The sequence below is a fragment of the Pongo pygmaeus genome, chromosome 5 (genome assembly GCF_028885625.2).
Source record: "Pongo pygmaeus isolate AG05252 chromosome 5, NHGRI_mPonPyg2-v2.0_pri, whole genome shotgun sequence".
In the NCBI taxonomy this organism is placed as follows: domain Eukaryota; kingdom Metazoa; phylum Chordata; class Mammalia; order Primates; family Hominidae; genus Pongo; species Pongo pygmaeus.
In genome coordinates, this window is record NC_072378.2 from 167094750 (window position 1) to 167103750 (window position 9001).

The window sequence follows — 9001 nt, forward strand, 5'->3', positions numbered from 1 at the left end:
TAATTTTTATTTTTATAGATTCAAGAGGTACAAGTGCAGTTTTGTGACATGGATATTTTGGATAGTGGTGAAGTCTGGGCTTTCAGTCAACATATTAGTCAGTTCTGACACTGCTATGAAGATACTACCTGAGACTGGGTAATTTATAAAGGAAAAAGTTTTAATTGACTCACAGTTCTGCATAGCTGCAGAGGCCTCAAGAAACTTACAATCATGGCAGAAGGCAAAAGGGAAGCAGGAACCTTCTTCACAAGGCGGTAGGAGAAAGCCATCAGATTTTATAAATGGAGTTCCCAGTGTCAGTATGTTCATGTGTACCTATTATTTAGCTCCCACATAGAAGTAAGAACATGTGGTATTTTATTTTCTGTTTTGGAGTTATTTTAGTTATGACAATGGCCTCCAGCTCCATCCATGTTGCTGCAAAAGATATGATTTCATTCTTTTTTATGGCTGCATAGTATTCCATGGTGCACATATACTACATTTTCTGAATCCAATCATCTGTTGATGGACACTTAGGTTGATTCCAAACTTTGTTACTGCAAATAGCACTGTGATAAACATATGAGAGCAGGTGTCTTTTTAATGATTTCTTTTCCCTTGGGTAGATACCTAGTAGTGGGATTGCTGGACTGAATTGTTTCTCTATTTTTAGTTCTTGAACAATCTCTATCCTGTTTTTACGAATGTTGTGCTAATTCACATTCCCACCAACAGTGTTTAAGTGTCCTCTTTTCTCTGCATTCTTGCCAACATCTGTTGCTTTTTGACTTTTTAATAATAGCTATTCTGACTGATGTGAGATGGTATCTCATTGTGGTTTTACTTTGCATTTCTCCGATCAGCGATGTTGAGCATTTTTTCATGTTTTTTGGCCACTTGTGTATCTTCTTTTGAAAAATTTCTGTTCACGTCCTTTTCCCATTGTCTGTTTACTCTGTTGCCTATTTCTTTTGCTGTACAGATGTTTCTTGCATTATTTAAGTCCCATATGTCTATTTTTGGTTTGTTGCATTTGCTTTCGAAGTCCTACTGATAACTTCTTTGCCTAGGCCAATATCCAGAAGAATTTTTCGTAGGTTTTCTTCTAGGATTTTTTATAGTTTCTGGTCTTATATTTAAGTCTTTTTATTTATTTGTTTATTTTTTTATTTTATTATTATTATTATTATTATTATACTTTAGGTTTTATGGCACATGTGTGCCATGTGCAGGTAAGTTACATAAGTATACATGTGCCATGCTGGTGCGCTGCACCCACTAACTCGTCATCTAGCATTAGGTATATCTCCCAATGCTATCCCTCCCCCCTCCCCCCACCCCACAACAGTCCCCAAAGTGTGATGTTCCCCTTCCTGTGTCCATGTGTTCTCATTGTTCAGTTCCCACCTATGAGTGAGAATATGCGGTGTTTGGTTTTCTGTTCTTGTGATAGTTTACTGAGAATGATGATTTCCAATTTCATCCATGTCCCTACAAAGGACATGAACTCATCATTTTTTATGGCTGCACAGTATTCCATGGTGTATATGTGCCACATTTTCTTAATCCAGTCTATCATTGTTGGACATTTGGGTTGGTTCCAAGTCTTTGCTATTGTGAATAATGCCGCAATAAACATACGTGTGCATGTGTCTTTATAGCAACATGATTTATAGTCCTTTGGGTATATACCCAGTAATGGGATGGCTGGGTCGAATGGAATTTCTAGTTCTAGATCCCTGAGGAATCACCACACTGACTTCCACAAGGGTTGAACTAGTTTACAGTCCCACCAACAGTGTAAAAGTGTTCCTATTTCTCCACATCCTCTCCAGCACCTGTTGTTTCCTGACTTTTGAATGATTGCCATTCTAACTGGTGTGAGATGGTATCTCATTGTGGTTTTGATTTGCATTTCTCTGATGGCCAGTGATGGTGAGCATTTTTTCATGTGTTTTTTGGCTGCATAAATGTCTTCTTTTGAGAAGTGTCTGTTCATGTCCTTCGCCCACTTTTTGATGGGGTTGTTTGTTTTTTTCTTGTAAATTTGTTGGAGTTCATTGTAGATTCTGGATATTAGCCCTTTGTCAGATGAGTAGGTTGTGAAAATTTTCTCCCATTTTGTAGGTTGCCTGTTCACTCTGATGGTAGTTTCCTTTGCTGTGCAGAAGCTCTTTAGTTTAATTAGATCCCATTTGTCAATTTTGGCTTTTGTTGCCATTGCTTTTGGTGTTTTAGACATGAAGTCCTTGCCCATGCCTATGTCCTGAATGGTAATGCCTAGGTTTTCTTCTAGGGTTTTTATGGTTTTAGGTCTAACATTTAAGTCTTTAATCCATCTTGAATTGGTTTTTGTATAAGGTGTAAAGAAGGGATCCAGTTTCAGCTTTCTACATATGGCTAGCCAGTTTCCCCAGCACCATTTATTAAATAGGGAATCCTTTCCCCATTTCTTGTTTTTCTCAGGTTTGTCAAAGATCAGATAGTTGTAGATATGTGGCATTATTTCTGACGGCTCTGTTCTGTTCCATTGATCTATATCTCTGTTTTGGTACCAGTACCATGCTGTTTTAGTTACTGTAGCCTTGTAGTATAGTTTGAAGTCAGGTAGTGTGATGCCTCCAGCTTTGTTCTTTTGGCTTAGGATTGACTTGGCGATGCGGGCTCTTTTTTGGTTCCATATGAACTTTAAAGTAGTTTTTTCCAATTCTGTGAAGAAAGTCATTGGTAGCTTGATGGGGATGGCATTGAATCTGTAAATTACCTTGGGAAGGATGGCCATTTTCACGATATTGATTCTTCCTACCCATGAGCATGGAATGTTCTTCCATTTGTTTGTATCCTCTTTTATTTCATTGAGCAGTGGTTTGTAGTTCTCCTTGAAGAGGTCCTTCACATCTCTTGTAAGTTGGATTCCTAGGTATTTTATTCTCTTTGAAGCGATTGTGAATGGGAGTTCACTCATGATTTGGCTCTCTGTTTGTCTGTTATTGATGTATAAGAATGCTTGTGATTTTTGTACATTGATTTTGTATCCTGAGACTTTGCTGAAGTTGCTTATCAGCTTAAGGAGATTTTGGGCTGAGACAATGGGGTTTTCTAGATATACAATCATGTCATCTGCAAACAGGGACAATTTGACTTCCTCTTTTCCTAATTGAATACCCTTGATTTCCTTCTCCTGCCTAATTGCCCTGGCCAGAACTTCCAACACTATGTTGAATAGAAGTGGTGAGAGAGGGCATTCCTGTCTTGTGCCAGTTTTCGAAGGGAAGGCTTCCAGTTTTTGCCCATTCAGTATGATATTGGCTGTGGGTTTGTCATAGATAGCTCTTATTATTTTGAGATACGTCCCATCAATACCTAATTTATTGAGAGTTTTTAGCATGAAGGGTTGTTGAATTTTGTCAAAGGCCTTTTCTGCATCTATTGAGATAATCATGTGGTTTTTGTCTTTGGTTCTGTTTATATGCTGGATTACATTTATTGATTTGCGTATATTGAACCAGCCTTGCATCCCAGGGATGAAGCCCACTTGATCATGGTGGATAAGCTTTTTGATGTGCTGCTGGATTCTGTTTGCCAGTATTTTATTGAGGATTTTTGCATCAATGTTCATCAAGGATATCGGTCTAAAATTCTCTTTTTTTGTTGTGTCTCTGCCAGGCTTTGGTATCAGGATGATGCTGGCCTCATAAAATGAGTTAGGGAGGATTCCCTCTTTTTCTATTGATTGGAATAGTTTCAGAAGGAATGGTACCAGCTCCTCCTTGTACCTCTGGTAGAATTCGGCTGTGAACCCATCTGGTCCTGGACTTTTTTTGGTTGATAAGCTATTGATTATTGCCACAATTTCAGCTCCTGTTATTGGTCTATTCAGAGATTCAACTTCTTCCTGGTTTAGTCTTGGGAGGGTGTGTGTGTTGAGGAATTTATCCATTTCTTCTAGATTTTCTAGTTTATTTGCGTAGAGGTGTTTGTAATATTCTCTGATGGTAGTTTGTATTTCTGTGGGATCGGTGGTGATATCCCCTTTATCATTTTTGATTGCATCTATTTGATTCTTCTCTCTTTTTTTCTTTATTAATCTTGCTAGCGGTCTATCAATTTTGTTGATCCTTTCGAAAAACCAGCTCCTGGATTCACTTATTTTTTGAAGGGTTTTTTGTGTCTCTATTTCCTTCAGTTCTGCTCTGATTTTAGTTATTTCTTGCCTTCTGCTAGCTTTTGAATCGGTGCTCTACATGTTCAGAGAAACTTCTCTAGTAACAAACTATAGAAATGATCCCTGAAAGTATAGTCTTACATTTAAGTCTTTAACTCATCTTAAGTTTTGTATATGGTGAGAGCTTTGGGTCCAGTTTCATTCTTCTGCATATGGCTCTCCAAGTTTTCCAGCATCATTTATTAAATAGGGTGTCCTTTCCCCAGTGTATATTTTTGTTGACTTTGTTGAAGATCAGCTGGCTGTAGGTCTGATGCTTTCTTTCTGGGTACTCTATTTTGTTCCATTGATTTATCTGTCTATTTTTGTGCCAATACCATGCTGTTTTGGTTACTATAGCCTTGTAATATAGTTTGAAGTCAGGTAGTGTGATGCCTCTAGCTTTGTTCTCTTTGCTTAAGATTGCTTTGGCTATTCAGACTCTCTTTTGGTTCCATATGAATTCTAAGATTTTTTTTTCCAATTCTGTGAAAAATGACATTGGTAATTTGGTAGGAATTGCATTGAATCTATATCTTGGTTTGGGCAGTATGGTCATTTTAACAATATTTATCTTCCAATTACAAGCATGGGATGTTTATCCATTTGTTTGTTTCATCTATAATTTATTTCATCAGTGTTTTGTAGTTCTCCTTACAGAAATCTTTCACCTCCTTGGTTCAATGGATTCCTAGGTATTTTGTGTATGTGTGTGGCTATTGTAAATGGGATTGCATTCTTGATTTTGTTCTCAGCTTGAATGTTATAGGTGTATAGAAATGCTACTGATCTTTGCATGTTGATTTTGTATCCTGCAACATTACCAAACTCATTTATCAAATCTAGGACTCTTTTGGAGGAGTCTTTAGAGATTTCTAGGTATAAGATCATGTCGTCAGTGAACAGAGATAATTTGACTTCCTTTTTTCCAATTTGGGTGTCGTTTCTTTCTCTTTCCTGACTGCTCTGATTAGGACCTGCAGTACTATGTTGAATAGGAGTGGGAAGAGTGGGCATCTTTGTCTTAGTTAAAGTTTACAGTTTTTAGGGGAAATGCTTTCAACTCTTTCTCATTTACTATGATGTTGGCTGTGGGTGTGTCATATATGGCTTTTATTATTCTGAGTTATGTTTCTTTCATGTCTAGTTTGTTGAGGGTTTTTATCATGAAGGGATACTGAATGTTATCAAATGCTTTTTCTTCATCTATTGGATGATCATACGGTTTTTGTTCTTCATTCTGTTTATGTGATGAATCACATCAATTCCTTATATTTAAAATTGGGTAGAGAAGGAAAGAACTGAACATTTATCCTGCCTTTTCATTAGGACCCACGTTTGTGTATAAGTGAACAGATTTAGTTAATGGAGTCTACTCTATAGAAGGTGATCTAATAACTAGAAATCGGAAACCACCATTAAGCTACCCCATGGAATTATTAGTTTAGGTGGGAATTATGTCTTGGCTGAAATACTGTCCTATCTACCTCAGATGGATGACTCATTCAGAGATCCTGAAAGGAAGAAGAGCTGCAATTCATCAGGAACACAGGAGAACAGCGAGGTGTCCTGCTAATGTACTAGCTAATGAACGTTTGCTAAATGCACGTCTGTAGGGAAGGCAGATTTTGACCTGTGACTTTCATAATAAAGTTGTCAGGGAGTAACTAATCCTCACCAACTTTTCTATGATTTCTGTTATATCCACCAAAAACAAAATAACAGCAAAACCCTGGGAGTCCTATGTGACCAGCCCAGTTTAGGTCAGTTCTCAGCAGCTGCCCGAGGGAAGATCAGGAGGACTGCAATTTTCTCACTGTGGGTGGCTCCTCTCCACAGACATCTGCAGCCTCTGCCCTCTCCACATTCCCAGGGGACACTGACCTGCCAGGGCTGCAGGCAGAGCCAGCTCAGTCTTTGCTGTCTAAATGCAGTCTAGAGTGCACTTCTCTTCTAGACCTTAAAGGAGAAATGATTATTTTTGAGCCCATCTAGTGTCTTCTCAGTAATCTGATGCAATTTCAGAGTATCCTCAGGTGTTGCAACAACTTGTGCTTTCTTGTTAAGGCTTGTAAATTCTCCATACAAATTAATCTAAGAAAACATCTGAGAAATCCAATCCAAAAATGTAAAAATACAAAAGAGTAATTGAACCCAACTCGAAATTCAGAATGGCAGAAATTCACCATTGCTATGTGGAGTGTGGGAAGAGAGCTGACAAAACTGAGGTATGTCATAGTAAGCCAAGTGCAGTCAGAGGAGAATTATGAAACAAGAGGCCATTGATTTCTCCACCACCCCCGCATGCGGGCCACTCTCACTGCGCATGCAGCCTGCAGTCACGCTGCCCGGTGCCAGGATTCCCACTGTCTAGGTTGAGAATGTTTGCTTGTGCAGGAAGTATTTCCCAACTGTCACCTCTGCCCCATGAATTTATTATAACAAAGAAAAGCACTGCCTCTGGAGCTGAAACCAACATGACACTTTACTGTTGACAACTAGTATGAACTTCATCTTGGAAATTAGTCATGAATCATTTGAGTCTCCTAACTTTCTTTATATTTTGTCATTTAAATGAAAAATATTTTGAGTTCTTGAGAGTTATTTTGAGAAAGAATGTTATATGGCAGTTTAAATTCTGAATATATGTTGTTGGGCTTTTAAAGTAATCAAGTTCTGCATCAACCTAATCTTTGAGTTTTCTTTCTTTTTTTTTTTTTTTTGAGACAGAGTCTCGCTCTGTCGCCCAGGCTGGAGTGCAGTGGCGCGATCCCTGCTCACTGCAAGCTCCGCCTCCCGGGTTCACGCCATTCTCCTGCCTCAGCCTCCCTAATAACTGGGACTACAGGCGCCCGCCACCACGCCTGTCTAATTTTTTGTATTTTTAGCAGAGACGGGGTTTCACCACATTAGCTAGGATGGTCTTGATCTCCTGACCTTGTGATCCACCCGCCTCGGCCTCCCAAATTGCTGGGATTACAGGCGTGAGCCACCGCTCCCAGCTTGAGTTTTCACTTTTTACTTATCACCTATGATTACTTTAAATGCTGACTCTCTAATGGTTAATGCATTTCCATTGCCAGCAGTGTTCTCCACTAACACACATCAAGATACTAAGGCAGTGTCTTCTGAGATTATACTAAAGAGATCAGATCGGATTTCCAGTTTTTAGGATGAAACATCATGCATACTGCTCTCATAGTACAAACCAAACATTTACCAAATGTGACAATGTATTTAACCTGTCTCTGGAAGGCAAGCTCTGGAAACTCCCAGGATGAAAGAGCAGCAAGAGCTTGCCTGGGGCCTAGGAATTAGTCTTGCCTGGGAAGTCTTCCACCTCCAAAGTCCAGAAAAAAGCAATTCTAATAACGGGTCTGTCTCCTTTTATTGCTCATAAGCTGAATTCCGAGGTGTTCTGAGTGCCCCTTTTGCTAACAATAGACATTGGATATGGTCAACTTAAAGCAACCAAGAACCATTAAAAACTCTTGTTCTGGGCCGGGCACAGTGGCTCATGCCTGTAAGCCCAGCACTTTGGGAGGCTGAGGCGGGCAAATCACAAGGTCAGGACTTCGAGACAAGCCTGGCCACCATGGTGAAATCCTGTATCTACTAAATAAAAATACAAAAATTAGCCAGGCATGGTGGTGTGCACCTGTAATCCCAGCTACTCAGGAGGCTGAGGCAGGAAAATTGCTTGAACCTGGGAGGTAGAGGTTGCAGTGAGCCGAGATGGTGCCACTGCACTCCAGCCTGGGCAACAGAGCAAGACTCCATCTCAAACAAAACAAAACAAAACAATGCGAAAAAACCCAAAAACTCTTGTTCTGGAATACAGTTTATCATGACTCGTCTCAATGCTATGTGAAATTAGGAATCAAATTCCGACAGCGGAAAAAGTCTCACATCCTTTCCTACTGCTTCTAATCAGGTGCCTTGCATTCTTGCCTTCGTCTTTCAAGTGCTCAGGGCTCTGTGCGGAAAGAGGAAATGTGACAGTTAAAAGCTTCCTGTGACCTCTAAGCGGGCCAAGTGCCAGTCAGTCCTTCCCCTGGTGAGTCCCTCGTCACTCTCTCTGAGGCACAGTCAGAAGCTGTGGCTCTGAGGGAGCAGACTCCACACCACTCCTGCATCTGTGCCTGCTTTCACTGCGTCTGCACACTTGCAGGATTCCCTCAGCTCAGATGCAGGTTTTGGCCAGCAGGAATGACCTTACTGGCCTCTATCTCTCCATATTCTCTCCTCGGGGGTACCAGAAAAGCCCACTGAACCAAACTGTTGTCTTGGTTTTTATCAGGGCCTATTCCTGCTCGAATCACCTGCAGTATCTGCTCCTGGTCCCTGGTGCTCTGCAGGCTTCCACCTGGGCTGACCCACAAGGCCATGCCTTCAGGGAGCTGGCCAATCTCTGAAATGGAGGTGTGGAAAATCTCCTTGCTTCTTACCCAGCACTAAAGGCTAGCAGGTTGGGAGTTTTTCCAAGGTGATGAACAGAAAGACCTCAAACCGAAAATCCTTGACAGTGGCTGACTCTACAGGGATAGGCCAAGGGTGGAGGAGACCTATGAGGGCTTCAGCTGCTGCACTCTATGCCCTGCATCTCTGTAGGGTTAGAATGTCTCGCAAGTATTATCACTTGTATGATAAAGTAGAACAAGTGGTTTTAATTTAACCAGTCTACAGCTCTTCATGCCAGTTTTTTTTCACCATGCTTAGCTGTACTTAACTGTGGAAGCTGAGCCTGACGGAGCTGTGGCGTGGCAGGGTTCCTGCAGTGTCTGTCCTGCCATGGTCCCAGCTGCAGTGTGG

General features: G+C 40.6%; 1 pseudogene; it reads right to left on the reverse strand.

The window, feature by feature from the left end:
- Window positions 1–4204: 4204 nt before the first annotated feature.
- On the reverse strand, window positions 4205–4289 carry LOC129039650 (small nucleolar RNA U3; annotated as a pseudogene).
- Between the last annotated feature and the right edge of the window lie 4712 nt (window positions 4290–9001).